The sequence below is a fragment of the Ziziphus jujuba genome, chromosome 8 (genome assembly GCF_031755915.1).
Source record: "Ziziphus jujuba cultivar Dongzao chromosome 8, ASM3175591v1".
Lineage (NCBI taxonomy): Eukaryota > Viridiplantae > Streptophyta > Magnoliopsida > Rosales > Rhamnaceae > Ziziphus > Ziziphus jujuba.
This window is the reverse complement of record NC_083386.1, coordinates 6,956,730-6,979,137: the sequence shown is the minus strand read 5'-3', so window position 1 is coordinate 6,979,137 and position 22,408 is coordinate 6,956,730. Positions and strand designations below refer to the sequence as shown.

At 39.2% G+C, this 22,408-nt stretch overlaps 1 pseudogene; it reads right to left on the bottom strand.

Annotated features, from left to right (window-relative positions):
- Nucleotides 1-16,220: 16,220 nt before the first annotated feature.
- LOC132805032 (ankyrin repeat-containing protein ITN1-like) lies at nt 16,221-21,597 on the bottom strand (annotated as a pseudogene).
- Between the last annotated feature and the right edge of the window lie 811 nt (nt 21,598-22,408).

The following is a 22,408-nucleotide window of genomic DNA, read 5'->3' as shown; positions in this document are numbered from 1 at the left end:
CTGTACACGTGCCGGCCAGCCAGATTGCCCACCTCATTTCCGGCAAAACCTCCAAATTTCACGGTGAACGGCCGCCGGACGCGCCCGGATCAGACGTCCGAAGTTTGGCGGCGATTTTTCCCCCTCCACCGCCGGCCACCGCGAATCGGCACTGTTCCGGCCATTTTCCGGCCATACGCGCCTGACAGCCTTGATCCTCTCCTCAAGTCCGGCCTACCCACCAAAAATCACGGCCATCGGACCACCGACGCGCCGGGATCAGAGCGTTTTCCGGCGAGGGGTCTGAAATCTTCAAACGGTGATTTCTCCGCCGTCCGACCTCCGTTTTGCTCACCGTCGGTCCCGTTGGATTGCTCTCCTCACGATATACAAGTCTGCAAAATTTCACAGCCAACGGCCACCGCACGCACGCGCCGCCGGCGACGGTTGCCGGTGACCGCGGCGGCCCGCCGGAAAATACTGTTCCGGCGAGTACCCGAAATTCCGGCCAGCTCCAGTCTGCAGTGTTCGACCTCCTGAACCCAAATACGACTTCCGTTTCCACCAATTCGCGACGGTTTGGGAGAATTGCGGAGCCGAAACCCGAAAAGCTTCCCGATAAAATTCCGACCCCGTCGGGTACGATCATCGGAAATTAAGACCGGATCTGTGATTAGCATCACTCGAGCTTCGATTCGGTATATAATTCGTAAATTTTAGTTATCGTTTGGTGTTCGCTCCTCGGGTACCCATTTGGGGATTACCCGAATAAAATATTAATATTTGTGGTTTTGGTACTGTGGATGTTTTAGGTGCACGTGCGAGTAGCGGAGTCGATCCTGCGGAGGATCTTGATTGAGATACGTGCACAAGGTGAGTGACCCACCTTCAATTTAATTTTGGGAAATTTAATTGGTGAATATATTATGTGTGATTTAAATATTTGGAATTTAATTTTTATGTGCCAAATATTTATTTGATTTATTGTGGAAATTATTGTGAATTTATCGGATTTAAGAAAATGTGCATTTCACCAATTTATGCCATGTGGAATTATTTTATGGTTTTGAGGATTTTGAAATTGGTGTGGTTTTAATGGTAAATTGGGCACGATTTGAATTTCAAATATTTCAAGGAAAATATTTGGTTATGTTGGTGATTTCAATTTTTATAAAATATGCCCATGAAATATTATGAGATTTGATTATGATATTTTGAGCATTATTTATGCTATTGGGAAAATGTGGATTATTGAATTGATGGATTTGAAAGTTGGTGGATTTGAAAATCATGGAACTTATGGCATTGATTACAAAGAAATTGTGGGAAAATTCCCGGTTCAAGCGGATGGATTATGCCCGCTATGTTTAGGAAAAATGTGAAATTTGTTTTATAATGTTTTATAATTTAAATTGTGGATTTTATGATTTTTAGATGCACCGTGCACGTACTGGTGTTCTGATTATGTGTTATGGATATTGTGCACACGGATATGATTAGCGTGCAGGTGGGTGTGAGTAGCGCGCAGGTGATATTATGAGGGTGTCCTGTGGATGCCATCGGAGAGGGTGGCCACCCCCCTTTGGCCGGGACACCAGGTTAGCAGCGGCGCAGTGGGACGCCACGCGACCGTATGCCAGTTTCTTTCTATAACCTCCTGTCTGGCGGTACCTTGGGACGCTGGGTACTGTTGGCGCCACTGGTATATAGTGGGTGCATCAACTGATTTTTGGAACTGTGTTTTAAAAATAAAATAAAATAAAATAAAATGTTTTAAAGCTGTATTGGAATTAAAATTTATTTATTACTGTTCGGATACTCATTTGATGTCTTGGTTTTTGGGGAATATGAATAAGGGTTTTGTGAAAATGTTTTAAAAAGGGGAACCTTTCCAGCTGAGAGAATTGTAAGGGTTTTGAGAGAAAATATTATTTCCAAATAATTATTATTTATATACCTATTACCGTGGTATTATAGTGTAGAGTAGTAGGGTCGCTCACTGAGATGATTAGCATCTCACACTCTTAAATTCCGTTCCTCTAGGTACCAGGTTGTCGGTGTTCACTCGGAGCGGACTTGATCTTCCTCGCTGTATTTGTTCGTGCAGTACCCTGTTCTTCTTTTACTGCAGTTGTAATATTTCTTTCACTTTTGCTGTATTCTGTATTTTGTAGTACTTCATAAAGCTCTGTATACTGTATGGGACACTTATGTATTTGTATTGCACTGGATTACTGTATTTTTATTTTGGAGTGCTGAAATTTGTGGAACCAGTTCGTAGTACTGTGGGAGGAATAAGGGGACAATTATAGAAGTGTGTTTTCAGTGCAGGAAATTTTGTGGTAAGTCCATCCCTTAGGGGAGGTTCTGCCGGATCTTCCACAGAAGGGTCCGGTAGGGTTTCCCTGGGATCAGGGCTTGTCTAGGGTTCCGGTGGGGAACTTTGGACGGGTCCTGACAGTTGGTATCAGAGCATAGGTTCTTGTAATCCTAAGGGACTGTGCATTGCTGTACAGCCCATCCGTAAATTCCTTCCTTTCGTAATCGTGTTTAAGTGTCCCTGTTTCTAAACTCTTGTTTGTTTCCTCAGAATCTGCTACGATGAGTCGGCGGGACACACGTAGAACTCGGGAACGCTCGGCTGAGAGTTCCAGGAGTCGATCAAGCCTTAGAGATCTGGTCTCTCAGCTAACTACAGCCTTAGGAGGTTCAAGCTCTAGTAACCGATCCGTGGATCAGGCTCGACGTTTAGGAGCCGTGGAGTTCGATGGAAGCCAAGGCCCAGCTGCAGCCTTGAAGTGGCTATCCAGCATGGAGAAAATCTTGGAAGAGGGGATGCAGTGCCCCGATGAGGATATGGTGAGGATTTCTGGGTTCATGTTAGAGGGAGACGCCCGGAAGTGGTGGCAAATGGAGAAGACCCGCAGAAGGCATACGTGGGACCAGTTCAAGATTGCCTTCTCTACTGAGTTCTGTCCTCCTGCCTACCGTGAGGCGAGAAGGAGAGAGTTCGAGGGACTGCGACAGGGAAACATGACGGTGACAGAGTACGAGAGGAGGTTCCGGGAGCTGTCAGAGTTCTGCATGCACCTGATTCCCGACGATCACGCGAAGAAGGTGAGGTTCATAGACGGGTTGAACGAGAGCATCGGCTACACCCTTTTTGGGTCAGTACACCCCACCTATCAGTCCGCCAGGGATGCAGCGCTCGAGCTAGAGAGACAGGCGGAGATACACAGACCCTCGAGGCGCAGACCATTCGAAGGTTCGTACAGCGGGGTACCTCGACAGGGGGCATCTAAGAAGAGTCATAGTTCAGGCTCAGACAGTGGTGGGTTCAACCCTCGAGGCAGATTTCAGAGGAGAGGCGGCTATCGTATGCCTCAACTAGGGCGCCATTCCATCAGCGGCGGCACGAGCTCATATCAGCACTCTGGGTTTAGCCCCAAGCCATTCTGCAAACGTTGCAATAGAGCACACCATGGGATTTGCCAGTTTGAGGGTGTGTGCTTTCAGTGTGGACAGGCGGGACATATTAAGAGAAATTGCCCTTATGGAGAGGCGGGAGTGTTAGGGGCGAGCCCACCATCACATCAGGCCAGTGGATCGCGGGGTCAGAGTTCCCGAGGGAGTTATGCAGTAGGAGGTTCATCGGGATCAGTTCCACAGCCTGTTGGACCGAGCAGGGGTAGAGGACGGAGGCCCCAGCAGACAGGGCAGGGTCGAGTGTTTGCGATGACGCAGCAGGAGGCCCTAGCTACACCGGACGTCGTGGCAGGTACGTTGAATATATTCGGTAATGATGCATTAGTACTTATAGACCCGGGAGCAACACATTCATTCATCTCCAAGGAATTCGTCACTCGGGTCGGTATGACCCCTACTCCTTTAGAATGTCTAGTAGAGATAGCCACTCCTGCAGGAGAATCCTTGTGGCCTAGCCAGTTAATCAAGGAATGTTTCTTCTGCATCGAAGATCAAGTGATGGAGGCGGACTTGATCCTGTTGGATCTGTCCGGACTTGATGTAATTTTGGGCATGGATTGGTTGGCAAGGAACCATGCATCTGTAGACTATTTCAGCAAGGAAGTTACATTCAGGAGGCCAGGGTTGCCAGAAGTAGTATTCCGTGGAGGAGTTGGAAGGCCCTTACCGAGGTTGATATCTACCCTTACCGCCAAGAAGCTACTGAATAAAGGTTGCCAGGGGTATTTGGCTCATGTGATAGATACCCGAGTAAGTGGGGTCAGGTTGGAAGACATGCCCGTTGTGAAGGATTTCCCGGACGTGTTTCCTGAGGAGTTACCAGGATTGCCTCCGGAAAGGGAAGTTGACTTTCCCATTGAATTGATTCCAGGCACCGTGCCTATTTCTCTACCACCGTATCGGATGGCTCCAGCGGAGTTAAGGGAACTAAAGGTCCAGTTGCAAGATTTGGTAGATAAGGGGTTTATTAGGCCAAGTATATCGCCGTGGGGAGCCCCAGTTTTGTTTGTAAAGAAGAAGGATGGTAGTCTAAGGCTGTGTATAGACTACCGACAACTTAATAAGGTCACCATTCCTAATCGCTATCTGTTGCCAAGGATAGATGATCTATTCGACCAGCTCCAAGGTGCCAAGGTGTTCTCCAAGATCGACTTGAGGTCGGGATACCATCAGTTAAGGATCCGAGAGTCGGACATTCCTAAGACTGCCTTTAGGACGAGGTACGGACATTATGAATTCCTAGTGATGTCGTTCGGACTCACCAATGCCCCAGCAGCTTTCATGGACTTGATGAATAGGGTGTTTCGTCCGTACTTGGATCGTTTTGTCATTGTATTTATCGATGACATTCTGATCTATTCAAGGAGCCAAGAAGAGCACGTGAGGCATTTGAAGAGAGTGCTCCAAACTCTAAGGCAGCATCAGCTATATGCTAAGTTCGACAAGTGTGAATTCTGGTTGAATCAAGTGGGTTTTCTCGGACATATCGTGTCGGCAGAAGGTATCTATGTGGACCCTGATAAGGTAAAGGCAGTGTTGAGTTGGGAGCGCCCTACCACTGTGAGGGAGGTACGAAGTTTTCTTGGATTAGCGGGTTACTACCGTCGTTTTATTGAAGGGTTTTCAAGGATTGCCGGGCCGCTTCATAGATTGACCCGAAAGAATGTTGAATTTAGTTGGACGGACAGGTGTGAACAGAGTTTTCAGGAGTTGAAGCAAAAGTTGACATCCGCACCTGTTTTAACTTTACCTGATGGGAATGAAGGTTTTGAAGTTTATTGTGATGCATCCCATCAAGGGTTGGGTTGCGTGCTAATGCAGAATCAAAGGGTGGTAGCGTATGCATCTCGGCAATTGAAGCAGCACGAACAGAATTACCCTACGCACGACTTAGAATTGGCGGCGGTAGTCTTTGCTCTAAAGAAGTGGAGGCACTACTTGATACGAACCTAGGACGACCTGCTCCTAAACCTGTATTATATTAGCCCGGATCTTAATTAAGTTCAAGTTCTAATGGAATGGACCTCAACCCCTAACCAACCTGTGGTTAGAAACCTTGGTATAATGTAGACGCCACAATAGGGGATGGAAAACCTATTGATAAGTCAAGCTAAAACAACCAATTCTCTAATGGTGTTTTAGGTGTTCTCAAAGAACAAAGAGATGATTAATCTCACAAGTATTTTCTTAATCAAATCAAAGTTTCCAGTTGTATTATTAATGAAAAATAATCCTTTAAATAGGCTTTGAAAGAAACAAAATAAACCCTAAAAACCCTAGGAAAAACCGGCCACTCAATGAAGAATTCTACCTTGGCCGAAACTTTCCTTTTCCTAATCTAATTTGGATTAATTAATTCCTTTATTTTGAATTAGGAATTAATTAATTTACAATGAAAATAATAAAATAATAACTTTCCTAATCTTATTTGTCCAGAAAATAAATAAATAGAAACTAAAAATAATGGTAGTTTCCTAAAACAAAAAGTAGAATAAAATTAGGAAACTAAAATACTAGCTTTTTGACTACATTGACTTTGACCAATTCTTTGACCTCTTTGAGCTTCAAATCAGCTTCTAGATGATTTTTAGGATGCCAAATAAGCTGAATATGAAGTCCCACACGTTGCCCATGCTTGGAAAAATAAGAAAAGGCTAATACAGTAAAATACAGTAAAGCCAGCAAGCAATACAGCAAATTCGGCCAAATTGTTGAGGCTGTCCGTACAAGCCCTTTTTGATTGCATTTGAGGCTGCTTTACTTGATTCCATGACCTCTTAGGCATATGTATTGAACCCATAAAGCATTGGAACCATTTCATGCTTCCCGGACTCCAAAAATGTACCAAAACTGTCACCCAGGTCCGTATCGGCTTCCACCACTTGGATGCTTCGAATAGGCTTTATATCTTCAAGTATGGACAAGCTATATGGAGATTGATTACCCCTTGTATAAATACTCCCAGGTTTTCCTTAAATCTCTTAATTTGAGCTCTTGTGATTGGCCTAGTCTTCATCCGTGTCGAGTCAGCACCACAGCGGGTTATCGGTGGAGCGGGCTCGGGCGGAATCACATCATTCCCCTCCTCTTGAAAAGGATTTGTCCTCAAATCAAGATCATCACCTGCAGAAAAAGGAGTTAAATCAGCAACATTAAATGCAGCACTCATGTTATACTCACCCGGTAAATCAAGCTTGTAGGCATTCTTGTTATTCAGCTCCAAAACTTGAAAAAGTCCATCCATAGGTGGCATGAGCTTTGACTTTCTTTGTTTAGGAAACCTTTTCTTTCGTAAGTGTAACCAAACCAATTCTCCTGGGTCAAACACTATTACAACAAAATCTAGAAATACATTCTCATTATGGTAAAAATTACACTTTTTAAAGTTAGCAAACAATATTTCCCAAATTTTCAAATTGCCACTAAGTAAAGCTCTCAACAATGCAGATAAAGTTCTATGTAATAAAGACATCTTTAAATAAGTATCCTTAAAATTCATGGTCAGCAATGATTTCTTATTCATAATTACTTTATTAACATCACCAAAGCTAAGATAAAAATTTATATTCTTCCTTTCTTGTCTTCCTTTTCCTTTCTCACTCAATGCCATCTCACCTTCCTCACTCTCGACTTTTGCACCAAATTTTTCACTCTTGGTTTTATTAAAATATTTCCACACAACCTGAGTATTAGAAGACTTACCTTGGATAGCAAGCTTACCTTTTCCCTCTTGATTGGATGGTAGTCCACTTGGAATTTCATTTGGGAAGACATCTCCAAATTCCTTCAAAAGAGAAATCATCGAACTTGGCAATTCAAGTTCTTCAAAGTTAGTTTGATCATTAAAATAATTTTCTTTATAAATCATGACCAGCAAAGGTTTCTTACACTCAATAACCTTATTAATATCCCCTAAACTTAAATAAAAGTTGCCACTTGACCTTTCTTTTCTTTCTTTTTCTTTTTCCCCCTTGGATTGGCGCAAACCTTCGGATTTCCCTTCCTTCTCCAAGCTTTCAGGTTTGCCACTTTCTTTCCCCTCTCTTTCGGTTTTTCCTTGATCTTTCCACTCAATATGAGTCTTAGAAACCTTACCTTGATCAGCAACCTCATTCTTACCTTCTTGAAAGGATGGTGAAGCCGTTGGTGCCATACTTGCTTTTTCCTTAAGCTTTTCGGCTTCTCTCCTTTGTTGCATTTGTAATTGGTCTTTGTAAACCTCTTTAGAAGATAACGGTTCCAGCTTGACCTTCTTCCCTTTAAACCTGAAAACAATACCATTTTCTCGACCAAAATGAGTAGCATCTTTATCAAATTGCCATGGCCTACCTAATAGTATATGTCCAGCAATCATGGGTACAATATCACATAAGACTACATCCTCATATCTACCTATACTAAATTTTACTTTGGCTTGTTTGTTTATTTTCATCTCACCACTATCATTAAGCCATTGTAATCTATATGGTTTAGGATGTTTTATTGTTTTTAAGCCCAATTTATCAACTACAAGGTTACTTATTACATTAGTACAACTTCTACTATCAATAATCATACTACAAATCTTACCTTGAATTTCACATCGGGTGTGGAAGATGTTCTCTCTTTGAATTTCATCCTCATCTTTGTATGCAGCAAGTACTCTCCTAGAAAGCAAGCTTAATTCAGCATTGGATGCTTGCAAGGTTTCGGGTTCATCCTCCAAGTCCTCCTCCTCTTGCTTGACTTCATCCTCACTTTCTTCACTTTCCAATTCTAGCTCGTCATTGCCCTTTAACACCATGATTCTTCTATTCGGGCATTGGCTATCAATGTGTCCTCCTCCTTGGCACTTAAAACACACAACATCATGAGTTGTAGAAGGTTTAGGATCTAATTTTATCTCACCTCTAAGTGCTTGGACAGATTCGGTCTTGACCTCCCTTCTTGGCCGGTTGGTTGATTCTTCTCCTAATTTCGGCCTCAACTTGTTTTCATAAGTGGAATTGTTTTTCCAGCCACTTGAACTTGTCCTTCCACTGCTAGAAACTCCTCCAAACCGTGTACTAACACCCCTCCTCTTGAATTGGTTCTCAAGTTTAATGGCTACATGCAACATCTCCTCCAATTCCAAGTATTGTTGTAATTCAAGTTGGTTGGCAATGTCACGGTTTAACCCTCCAAGAAATCTTGCCATTGTTGCCTCTCTATCCTCCCTCATGTTTAACCTCATCGTTAACATCTCCATCTCTTTGTAATAATCCTCCACGGACCTACTTCCTTGAGACAAAGATTGAAGCCTTTGATGCAGCAACCTTTGGTAATGGGATGGTACAAACCGCTTCCTCATGACTCCTTTCATTTGTCGCCATGTTGTAATTAAGTCTTCACCAACCCTCCTTCGGGTGCTTTGCTCATTTATCCACCATTGGAGTGCATAATGGCCAAACTCCATTGCTGCCATCTTCACCTTCTTACCTTCCGAATAGTTGTGGCAGTCAAAAATCATCTCCATTTTCTCTTCCCACTTCAAATCAGCTTCTAGATGATTTTTAGGATGCCAAATAAGCTGAATATGAAGTCCCACACGTTGCCCATGCTTGGAAAAATAAGAAAAGGCTAATACAGTAAAATACAGTAAAGCCAGCAAGCAATACAGCAAATTCGGCCAAATTGTTGAGGCTGTCCGTACAAGCCCTTTTTGATTGCATTTGAGGCTGCTTTAACTTGATTCCATGACCTCTTAGGCATATGTATTGAACCCATAAAGCATTGGAACCATTTCATGCTTCCCGGACTCCAAAAATGTACCAAAACTGTCACCCAGGTCCGTATCGGCTTCCACCACTTGGATGCTTCGAATAGGCTTTATATCTTCAAGTATGGACAAGCTATATGGAGATTGATTACCCCTTGTATAAATACTCCCAGGTTGTCCTTAAATCTCTTAATTTGAGCTCTTGTGATTGGCCTAGTCTTCATCCGTGTCGAGTCAGCACCACAGCGGGTTATCGGTGGAGCGGGCTCGGGCGGAATCACATCACTACTTGTATGGGGCCACGTGCCAAATCTATACCGACCACAAGAGCCTCAAGTATATTTTCACTCAGAAGGAGTTAAATATGAGGCAAAGGCGATGGATGGAGTTGTTAAAGGATTATGACTGTGTGATTGACTATCACCCGGGTAAGGCGAATGTAGTGGCAGATGCTTTGAGTAGGAAGGCTACTGGATCCCTTGCTCACATCCAAGTCATCCAACTACCTCTCATGGTGGAGTTGAAGAAGATGGGGTTGTTAATGCATATGCATCCTTCAGGAGTTCTCATGGCTAGCTTCCAGGTACGACCGGTGTTGGTGGATCGTATAGTAGAGACCCAAATGGAAGATCCTAAGTTGAGGACAATTAAGGGCAAGGTACAAGAAGGTCTTGATCCGGAATTTTCCATAAGGAGGGATGGAGCCCTCGTGTATAAAGGACGACTTTGCGTTCCGGATATCCCAGGACTCAAGAAGGAGATTTTGGAGGAGGCGCGTAGCTCGATGTATGCGATGCATCCTGGGAGTACCAAGATGTACCGGATGCTTGTTAAGTATTATTGGTGGATTGGTATGAAGAGAGAAGTGGCAGACTTCGTATCAAAGTGTTTGATTTGTCAACAAGTGAAAGCAGAAAGACAGAAGCCTTCGGGACTACTCCAACCTTTACCGATTCCCGTGTGGAAGTGGGAAGAACTCAACATGGACTTCGTATTCAAGCTTCCTTCCACACCTAGAAGGTACGACGGCATTTGGGTAATCATTGATCGTCTCACCAAGTCGGCACACTTCCTACCGGTACGAGAACGTTTTTCGCCCGAGAAGTTAGCCCAGTTGTTCGTGCAATGCATTGTAAGTCTTCATGGAGTACCGTTAGCCATCGTCTCCGATCGAGATCCGCGCTTTACTTCACGACTATGGCGGAAGTTGGCTGATGCACTAGGAGCAAGACTTAACTACAGCACCGCTTTTCACCCGCAATCTGATGGACAAGCAGAGCGCACAATCCAGACATTAGAAGACATGCTAAGGTCTTGCATTATGCAGTTTCGTGGTAGCTGGGATGAACAACTGCCATTGATAGAGTTTGTCTACAACAACAGTTATCAGGCGAGTATTGGGATGTCCCCGTATGAAGCTTTATATGGGAGGCAGTGTCGGACACCCTTGTGTTGGAGTGAGGTAGGAGAAGAGAGACTCCTTGCAACAAATAATGCGGTCGGATCTGAGTATTTAAGAATGACCTTGGACAAGGTGAAGATCATTAGGGATCGATTAAAGGTTGCCCAAGATAGACAGAAGAGTTACGCCGATGTGCGTAGAAAGGATTTGGAATTCGAGGTAGGAGATTGGGTATTCCTAAAACTATCTCCATGGAAAGGAGTAGTACGTTTTGGACGCCGAGGTAAGTTGGGTCCTCGTTATATTGGGCCTTACGAGGTTACGGAGAGGATTGGCCCGATGGCGTATAGGTTGGCGTTACCGGAAGAGCTAGCTCGAGTACACAACGTGTTTCATGTGTCGATGCTACGGAAGTATATTGCAGACCCTTCGCACGTACTCGAGAGTCCGGATATAGAGATAAGGGAAGATCTTTCGTATGTGGAGCAGCCAGTACAGATTTTGGATCGCGAGGAACGCACGCTACGCAACAAGACTATTCCTCTAGTTAAGGTCTTATGGCGGAACCACTTAATCGAGGAAGCAACGTGGGAGCCTGAAGCACAGATGCGTGAGCAATACCCGTATCTGTTCCAGTGACGTGCGGAAATTTCGAGGACAAAATTTTTGTAAGGGGGGAAGGCTGTAACACCCCGTCCCGAATCGCACCGGAATCCGTGCACGTTGACCGAGGTTGACCGTTGACCGAAGAGGTCAAAAGTTGACTTTTTGACTCGGTGGGAATTTCGAGTTGACCAGGATACCGTGGCGAAGTGCATGACGCCCTGAGTTCGTAGACTAGTAGCACGTCGAAAACGGAGCTATGGTTTGAAAGTTATGGGCGAAACAAGTTGAAGTACAAACTGTCCAGAAGGTGCTGGGAGTTGACTTTTTCTTGTGATGTAATTTTGAGTTGACTCTTGTATGGTTGTAAAGTACTCGTCGATACGAGTTCATAGACTAGCGGCACGCTTAAATCGGACATTTGGTTAAAAAGTTACGGACGTTTGAAATTCGCCGGGTACCGTATTATTTTAATATATTTGGCTTAAGTGTACAGTAACACCACGTGTCAGCTTCTGATTGGTCCACGTGGCATGAACAGTATCACACAGGGTTTTTATTTGTTAAAACTCTCGGGGAAGAGAGAGAAAGAGAGAGAAGAGAGAGAAAGAGAGAGAGGAGAGAGAAAGAGAGAGAGAGGACCCGCCGGCCGCCGGTCATTTTCACGTTTTCCGGCCTAGTTACTGTACACATGCCGGCCAGCCAGATTGCCCACCTCATTTCCGGCAAAACCTCCAAATTTCACGGTGAACGGCCGCCGGACGCGCCCGGATCAGACGTCCGAAGTTTGGCGGCGATTTTTCCCCCTCCACCGCCGGCCACCGCGAATCGGCACTGTTCCGGCCATTTTCCGGCCATACGCGCCTGACAGCCTTGATCCTCTCCTCAAGTCCGGCCTACCCACCAAAAATCACGGCCATCGGACCACCGACGCGCCGGGATCAGAGCGTTTTCCGGCGAGGGGTCTGAAATCTTCAAACGGTGATTTCTCCGCCGTCCGACCTCCGTTTTGCTCACCGTCGGTCCCGTTGGATTGCTCTCCTCACGATATACAAGTCTGCAAAATTTCACAGCCAACGGCCACCGCACGCACGCGCCGCCGGCGACGGTTGCCGGTGACCGCGGCGGCCCGCCGGAAAATACTGTTCCGGCGAGTACCCGAAATTCCGGCCAGCTCCAGTCTGCAGTGTTCGACCTCCTGAACCCAAATACGACTTCCGTTTCCACCAATTCGCGACGGTTTGGGAGAATTGCGGAGCCGAAACCCGAAAAGCTTCCCGATAAAATTCCGACCCCGTCGGGTACGATCATCGGAAATTAAGACCGGATCTGTGATTAGCATCACTCGAGCTTCGATTCGGTATATAATTCGTAAATTTTAGTTATCGTTTGGTGTTCGCTCCTCGGGTACCCATTTGGGGATTACCCGAATAAAATATTAATATTTGTGGTTTTGGTACTGTGGATGTTTTAGGTGCACGTGCGAGTAGCGGAGTCGATCCTGCGGAGGATCTTGATTGAGATACGTGCACAAGGTGAGTGACCCACCTTCAATTTAATTTTGGGAAATTTAATTGGTGAATATATTATGTGTGATTTAAATATTTGGAATTTAATTTTTATGTGCCAAATATTTATTTGATTTATTGTGGAAATTATTGTGAATTTATCGGATTTAAGAAAATGTGCATTTCACCAATTTATGCCATGTGGAATTATTTTATGGTTTTGAGGATTTTGAAATTGGTGTGGTTTTAATGGTAAATTGGGCACGATTTGAATTTCAAATATTTCAAGGAAAATATTTGGTTATGTTGGTGATTTCAATTTTTATAAAATATGCCCATGAAATATTATGAGATTTGATTATGATATTTTGAGCATTATTTATGCTATTGGGAAAATGTGGATTATTGAATTGATGGATTTGAAAGTTGGTGGATTTGAAAATCATGGAATTTATGGCATTGATTACAAAGAAATTGTGGGAAAATTCCCGGTTCAAGCGGATGGATTATGCCCGCTATGTTTAGGAAAAATGTGAAATTTGTTTTATAATGTTTTATAATTTAAATTGTGGATTTTATGATTTTTAGATGCATCGTGCACGTACTGGTGTTCTGATTATGTGATATGGTATATGTGATATGGATATTGTGCACACGGATATGATTAGCGTGCAGGTGGGTGTGAGTAGCGCGCAGGTGATATTATGAGGGTGTCCTGTGGATGCCATCGGAGAGGGTGGCCACCCCCCTTTGGCCGGGACACCAGGTTAGCAGCGGCGCAGTGGGACGCCACGCGACCGTATGCCGGTTTCTTTCTATAACCTCCTGTCTGGCGGTACCTTGGGACGCTGGGTACTGTTGGCGCCACTGGTATATAGTGGGTGCATCAACTGATTTTTGGAACTGTGTTTTAAAAAAAAAAAAATAATAAAATAAAATGTTTTAAAGCTGTATTGGAATTAAAATTTATTTATTACTGTTCGGATACTCATTTGATGTCTTGGTTTTTGGGGAATATGAATAAGGGTTTTGTGAAAATGTTTTAAAAAGGGGAACCTTTCCAACTGAGAGAATTGTAAGGGTTTTGAGAGAAAATATTATTTCCAAATAATTATTATTTATATACCTATTACCGTGGTATTATAGTGTAGAGTAGTAGGGTCGCTCACTGAGATGATTAGCATCTCACACTCTTAAATTCCGTTCCTCTAGGTACCAGGTTGTCGGTGTTCACTCGGAGCGGACTTGATCTTCCTCGCTGTATTTGTTCGTGCAGTACCCTGTTCTTCTTTTACTGCAGTTGTAATATTTCTTTCACTTTTGCTGTATTCTGTATTTTGTAGTACTTCATAAAGCTCTGTATACTGTATGGGACACTTATGTATTTGTATTGCACTGGATTACTGTATTTTTATTTTGGAGTGCTGAAATTTGTGGAACCAGTTCGTAGTACTGTGGGAGGAATAAGGGGACAATTATAGAAGTGTGTTTTCAGTGCAGGAAATTTTGTGGTAAGTCCATCCCTTAGGGGAGGTTCTGCCGGATCTTCCACAGAAGGGTCCGGTAGGGTTTCCCTGGGATCAGGGCTTGTCTAGGGTTCCGGTGGGGAACTTTGGACGGGTCCTGACATTCGCCGTAGAAGTTCAGAGGTTTGAATATGGACCAATTTCATTTCATTTATTTTCTTGAACTTTGTGTAATTATTAATAATGAAAAAAAAAATTATTCTAGCTAATATTGGATGTATGAAACGTATATATAAACAAATAAATAAATGGGAGGAAGAATTTAAACAATAATTGTAATAATAAGAATTGGATATAACTAATTAATTACCTAAAATGTCAAAGTGCATTGCGACTCTTTGTAACGATGATACTTCATCATGTAATTCCTTATTTGTTGACTGTCTAATAGCTTTGAATTGATAGTATATTCAGAAGAAATAGTGATACAATTATAACTACGAACATTTATTGTGCAAATCTCTTACAAGCTTCAATAACAAATGGAGATTTTTTAGGAAAATTATATATAAGCTATCGTGCAAGATTAACATATATGCCTTAATTTTCAATTCTTTAATTTTTTTTTTAATTTTTTTTTGATATTGTAAATGTAAGGAATTAATTCAAACTCTGGATCACTGTACAAGTGGAAACAATGGATTTTGCCACTCTTTTTTATTCATGAAACAAATTCTTAATATCTTTGACTTAATTTAAATCTTCAATGTTATTTATAAGATACTTATAACTACTATAATATTGATTAAAGTTTAACTATTTGTCATCAATGATGATTACCATATTTTATATTCAATTTTAATTGAAAATTTAATTTTATTATTTTTATACTAAGAACTTGAAAATAAATTTTTTTAATAATAACTATTTAAATTGTCATACGGTATATAAATTTCACTAATGATCATTCGCTAATAGTGACAAATAGTATTTTCTATTGAGTAATTTGTAATAGCTAATAATGAAAATTGTCCATGATTATATATGCATGAGCTTTTTGTTGATTAATTTGTAATAGCTAATAATGAAAATTGTTCATGATCATGTATGCATGAGCCTGATTTAATTAAGATGGATTTCCACGTGAATGGTAATGAAAAAATATTTATAGCTAAGGGCCTAGCTAAAGTTTAAAATCTGAAAAATTAAAAAAGAAAAAAAGAAATTGAAAACTGAAAACATAAATGTTACCAAACGGCCACCACTAGTGCAATGAAAGTTAAAATCTTACACTGCAAGCAATGACGTCGATGTCCCAACAAGTGAAGTATAATGCTAAAAAACTGTCTGTAGAAGGTTTTTCTTTTTTTCTTTTCTTTTTGTTTTTTTTTTTTTTTTTGAAAAAATAAGTGGAGAGCTCTGATCAGCTGCAAAAAAAGACTTTGACAAAATTATGTACATGGACAGATGTTTTATTCGCATGATTGATGATTGTGTGGAGCTGGCCAAGTGGAATATTAGCTCACGAGAAGCCAAGTTCTTTTTAGACAAAATGCACAAAACCTCTTACACATATTTATAGACTTTTTTTATTTTTCGTCTCTCTCTCTCTCTCTCTCTCTCTCTCTATATATATACACACACACACACACACACACACACACACACACACACACACACACACACACATATATATCCATGGTGGGTCCAGAAGGAGGCTGATAGACTTTTTTTTTTTTTTTTGGCGCTCTCTCTCTCTCTCTCTCTCTCTCTCTCTCTATATATATATATATATATATCCATGGCGTGGTACAGAATTGGAGGCATCAGATGAAAAGAAAATTCTGTACAGAAAAAAGTAAAGTTGAGAAACCAAGAAAAGAACAAAGGAAATTTGCAAACTAGATCGAAGGATTTTTTTTTTTTTTTAAAATTCCAAAAAGGGAATGGAAGAGTAGAAGAGAAGAATAAAGCAAAAAAGTATGCTTATAATATTAATAATAATAATACACAATTTTCCACAAATTTTCTATTGATAATCAACTCTGTGGCTTCCTATCAAAGATACTAGGTCCATAAGTAGAAAGGTAAATCTCAACAAGAAGAGGGAATTGCATCAAAACAAACAAAGTAACTGGAATACTGGCCGGAAAAATAATTGGAAACACAATCCAAGATTTGTTATCAAGCATTATGAAAACCGCAGCACAGAAAGATATCATCATGGCAGCAATGGAGAGGAAAAGTGTGCAAAGACCAATTATGAGCTTCTTAGGCAAAGATTTGAGAAAATCGTCTTCAGCATATCTAGAAGTGAGGATTCTCAAGAACATCAAAACTGAAGTAATGGAAGAGAAAAGTGACATTGCATTCGATATGATGAAGAGCATGAATATTTTGTCATCAAGAAACTTCGGTAAACCAGTTGTTTCATCATTCCCACCAGGAACTGTGAATGTTGCAGCAAACATGATTGTAACAATGAGTGCACCAACAACAGTGCATGAAGTTGCTGTCTCTTTCATCCATTTTTCTCCTTCGGATATCAATTCTTTGTGTTCTTTTGTAAATAGTTGTCTTGGTGTCATGTACTTTGAATTTGTGTGTCCATAAGTCCATTGAGGTACAACTGACTCCACCTCCTATTTGTAAATAATTGTAATTTGATGGTATAATAAAATATATCAAATGTTATAACAAAGATATATATTAATATAATTGATAACTTTAAACTTGAAGCTGTTGTCACAGTAGGGGTCCTAAGGCGGGAATTGTCCTAAAGTAGCCATAGCGTTGATTGCTCTCCCTCTTCTATTGTATGGGCGAATTATCTTAATGAAAGCCTTCTTTTTGGCTCTCGTGTGAGGGTTAATTAATTGCACTTTTGTATTCTATAATTTGGAGAAGTAGCTCTTTAGACCTTTAAATTTTAAATTTTACAATTTATAGAATCTTTAAGTTTTGATTTATTGTATTTTGGTTCAATTATTATTTTATTATTATTATTATTAATTTTTATTATTGTGTCTTAAATTCACTACTCAATATTGAGTCAACCTTAATTAACATTATTATTATTTGATAAGGATGGTTTGTGGTTAGGAAGTATTAAAAATGTATACATTTACAATATTAGAGGATTTAAATTGCAGGGAAATTAAAAACTAGATGTACAAATTGGAACAAATTGAATTTAATTGTTGATCATGTGGAATGGAGAAGTTAACCAATTTTGTTCAAAATATATGCAGTTTGTTTAATTAGTCGCCAGAAATTAAAATTTGAGAACATAAATGGAAATGTTAATTCTAAACTTGAGAGTGGCAGGTTCAATTTTCAATTAGAGGGTATTAAAATAAAATTGAATTGGCTAACTGAGTTAACCGTAATTGTCCCTACAAAGACTACTAGTAAGAAAGCCACAAGTGGCAACTAGCTAGATTATAGTAAAAAAGCCATTGTTTATTGTCATGACTCATCCAAAATTCCTCACCGGAACCTTAGACAAGCCTTGATCCTAAGGAAATCCTACCGGACCCTCCAATGGAAAATCCGGCAGAACCTCCCCTAAGGGTTGAACTTACCACAAATTTTCTACACTGAAAACACACTTCTATATACATCCCCTTATTCTTCCCACGTTACTACAATATAATTCTACAAATTTGCAGCACTCCAAATAATAGGGAATTAATGCAGTATTCAATAAAATGTGTCCAATACAGTATACAGAGCATTATACAAGTAAATATAAAATTTATTCAATGTCTGATAAGGAAGCAATACAAGATGAAGAGGAAAAAGGAAAGAAATGCTTTTTGGATTTTCGGCAGTGAACTGAGACATCGGGCTTGTCCGGGACGATCAACGTCTCCCAACCTGGACCTAGGGGAACAGAATTTAAAAATATGAGATGCTAATCATCTCAGTGAGTGATCCTATCTATTGTATAATTATAATAGTAACGATAATTATAGCACATTTGATTAATTAAGAATAAATAAATAAATAAATAAATAATTGAAAATAATATTTTCTCTCAAAACCCTCACCATTCACTCCGTTGGAAAAGTTCCCCTTTTAAAACATTTTATAAAACCTGCTATTTGTATGCCCCGAAAAACCAAGGAAACAATTAGTCAACTAAATATGAATAAAATATAATAAATCAAGCATCCAAAATTTATAACGAAAATAAAATAGGAATAAAATAAAAATAATTTTGTAACAATTACTAAATGATTGATAATGTCATAAACAAATAATATAAAAATATTAATGAAACTTACATTAAAACAATTCAGGAAATAATTAAAATAATTAGAATGAACCAATTAATTGAACAATTAAATAAATGAATAAATAAATCAAATTAAAACCTCCATTTAAAATGAATGGTAAGAACATAGTAAAATCGCTTTAAAACCAGCAAATCAATATAAATAGTAAAATGAATCATTTAATTAATAAAAGAAGTACTTAAATCAATTTAATCATCTATTTGAAGTAAATGATAAAACTATAAAAGAATTTATTCGAAAATACCAATCCATTTAAATAGTAAAATAATCAAGGTAAAATGTATTTTAGAAACATTGATTAAATAAATTATAAAAATTCCATTAGATACATTTTTATTTTAAATGCTCTTTAAAAACATTATTATTTGGAAATAATATCGAAAGCTACTTGACGCAGCACACTATATACCAGTGATGTCCCACGATACTCAACGTCCCGAACACCGTGTAACGGGAGGTTAAAGAGAGAAACTTACATACAGTCGCTTCGATGTCCCGACAGCGCCGCTGCTTAAACCGTCATCCCGACCATTGAGGGGGGCGGCTTATGGCCAATATCAAACTTGCCTGCCCTCGGTCCGATGGCAACTCACTGGAGACATTATAACTTGCGCATTCATCCACATATACAGTGCAGAACACCAGTACTGTATGAGTGCGTCTAAAACAAATAACCAAATTTATTATTGAAATACACAATTTTTTTTCCAAAATTCACCGTGGAATTATACCATTTTTCAAACTCACATTCCCACATTTTTTCTTTAATCTTCATCATAAATCCATCACTTTAAAATCCATCAAGTTCAAATCCATCAATTTGAATATACCAATTTTTCAATGGCATAAGGTCAAGCCATTAATATTTCAATGCATAAATATTTTTAAAACATAATATTTAAATCGATATTTTTCTCAAATTCTCAAAAATCAATTTAAAACAATAATATGAAAACCATATAAATTTCATATATAATTAATTCATATAATTGTGCACAATAATTGAATAATAACCATAGCAATAATTAAAATAAATCAAAACCACAATTTCTTTAAATTTCCAAATATATTCTTTTGGCACCAAAACATATATTAAAAACATTATAAATTGGCAATACAATTCTAGATAGAAATTCTCATAATATTGAACACATAAACATATTTTTGAAATATTCCAACAATGAAATTTGATAATAATTACCAAAATCTCAAATTCCTTAAAACCAAAATATTTTATAACGCACAAATATTTAATTCCATTCAATTTTGGCATCAAAATTCCAAAAATAAATTTACTAAATATTTAACACATAAAACATATTCTTCAAATAACCAATTAACACAAAATATATATATTTTAATATCCCAAAATAAATTTGAAGGTGGATCACTCATCTGGAGTATGCAATTAATCCAAGATCTTCCATGGGATCAATTCCACGATGCACCCGTGCTCCTAGAATAACAATACTACACATCTCAAATAAATTAATATTTTATTCGGATAAATAATACTTGGTATCCGGGGGGGTTTAACACAAACGTTAACCAAAATTGACGAGTAATATACCAAATCGAAGATTGTGGAACGAGGATCACAGATTGAGGCTTACCTCCCAAAGATCGGACCCATGGTGGCCGGAATCTCACCGGAAAGCTCACGGATTTTAAGCCTTCGATTCTCCCAATCCGTCGCGAATTGAGAAAAGTGGACACCGGATTTGGGTTCAAAGGGTCGGAATTAGTGGGAAAGGAGGGGCGGTGCAACTAGCCGTGATTTTTGGTGGGAAGGTAGATCTGGTGATGGGTAACTCAACGGGACTGGCGGTGAAGCAAACGGTGGCCGGAATAGGGAGAAATCTGGGTTTGAAGTGATTGGTGCCGCCACCGGAAAAAGCATCGATCCGGGTGCGTCGGCGGTCGGTGGGTTGTGATTTTTGGCTGGCCGGCGGGTTTTCATGTGGGCTTCAAGGTGGGGTGGTGCGTGTACTGTTCTGATGGCCGGAAATGGGTGAACGGCAGTGGCTGGTTGGTTTCTCTCTCTAGCTCTCTCTTTCTCTCTCTCTCCTCCCTTCTTTCTCTCTCCTCTCCCTGGCTCCCATGTTTTGCCAAAATAAAAGCCACCCATGGGTGACACTGTTCACTCACGGGATTAGCTGAAATTGCGACACGTGGCACCTACTGTTCACTCAAGCCAGATATATTAAAATATTACGGTATTCGAAAAACTTCGCATGTCCATAACTTTTTAACCAGATGTCCAATTTAAGCGTGCTGCTAGTCTATGAACTCGTATCCACGAGTATTTTACAACTATACAAAAGTCAAAACAAAATTCTACAACAATAAAAAGTCAACTCCTGGCACCTTTTGGACATTTTGAATCTCGACTTGTTTTGCCCATAACTTTCAAACCATAGCTCCGTTTTCGACGTGCTACTAGTCTACGAACTCGGGGTATCATGTAGTTCACTACGGTACCACGGTCAACTAGAAATTTCATCCGAAACAAAAAGTCAACTTTTTGACCCATTTGGTCAACAGTCAACCTCGATAAACGAGTAAGAATTCCCATGTAGTTTGGGACGGGGTGTTATATTATGGTACGATAATTTTGAGAAAATGGTAGTGTTGCAACTAGCTAGATTATCTTCATAGAAACGCATGCTTTAGCTATTTGATACCCAACTATAAATTTTAAAAATATAACTAAAGAAATGTAAAATAAAAAAATAAAATAATAAAAAATTCTAGATATTACCTTAAACCATTGTAGTTCTCTCTACATTTGTAAAGCTGCTCCTAAAATATGATTAAGTTGTGGGTAAGGCAACAACAAGCCAGCCATATGTAGCATGTTACTTTCACCATTATCAATATCATTTGCCGCTGTTAATTTGGAGCTAACTCCATGAATTAGGCTAAAAAATTTTGCATGGCGATAAAGAATTGCAACCATAAATATGTTCCTCTTTGTGGGATTGTAAGCCTCCACTAGATCTGGACTTGACCTTAATATGCTTTTAACAAAGTCAAGATATCCCATCTCAACTGCAGCAAAAAGTGCTCCATATATATCTGATTTTATTAATTGGGTTTCATCTAATTTTGTCATTTCTTCACACATTCGGCGTAGAAGTTCACAGGTTTGAACGTGGACCAATTTCATTTCAAATGTATTCTTGAACCCTGTGCTAATAATGAAAAAAAAAAAAACAATTGATTTAGCTACTGCAGAATATGTGAAACATATAAAATAAATAAATATATAAATCAATTGGAAGGAAGAATGTAAACAAAATAATAATAATAATAATAATAATAACAATAAAATATTGAATATAACTAATTAAGTACCTAAAATCAAGGTTCAAAAAATCGATATCGAAGGAAATATCGAGAGTTTAAAATATGAAAATTTCCATAGAAATATCAGAAAATATCAAATATCGATAAAAAAATTATAAAAAATGATGGAAATTTATTTTAAAAAATAAAAATTTTAATTGAAACTTTAGAATTAGATTATTTAATTCATCAATTATGAAATTGATTATAAAACTTGCTAAAACATTGAATCGATATTATATTCTTCTTATTGAATTGATTTATAATCAGCATTAATAACCATAGATGAATTATTATTAATAAAAATATGTCAAAAATACATATATGATAAAATTATTTATTAACTAAAATATATAAAATAATTATTATAATTACATTGTAGTTCATAAATGTTATCTTAATAATAAATAGAACTTCTGGGTGGTTAAAAATCATCGGTTTCTTCCTTATTTTAATTTTGAGATATGAAATGTGAGAAATAGTTATGAAAAGATATATTTTTCTGATAATTTTGCATATAATTATTAATATGCCAACCATATGGATCTTGCAATATTGATTGACTATGTGCATAACTA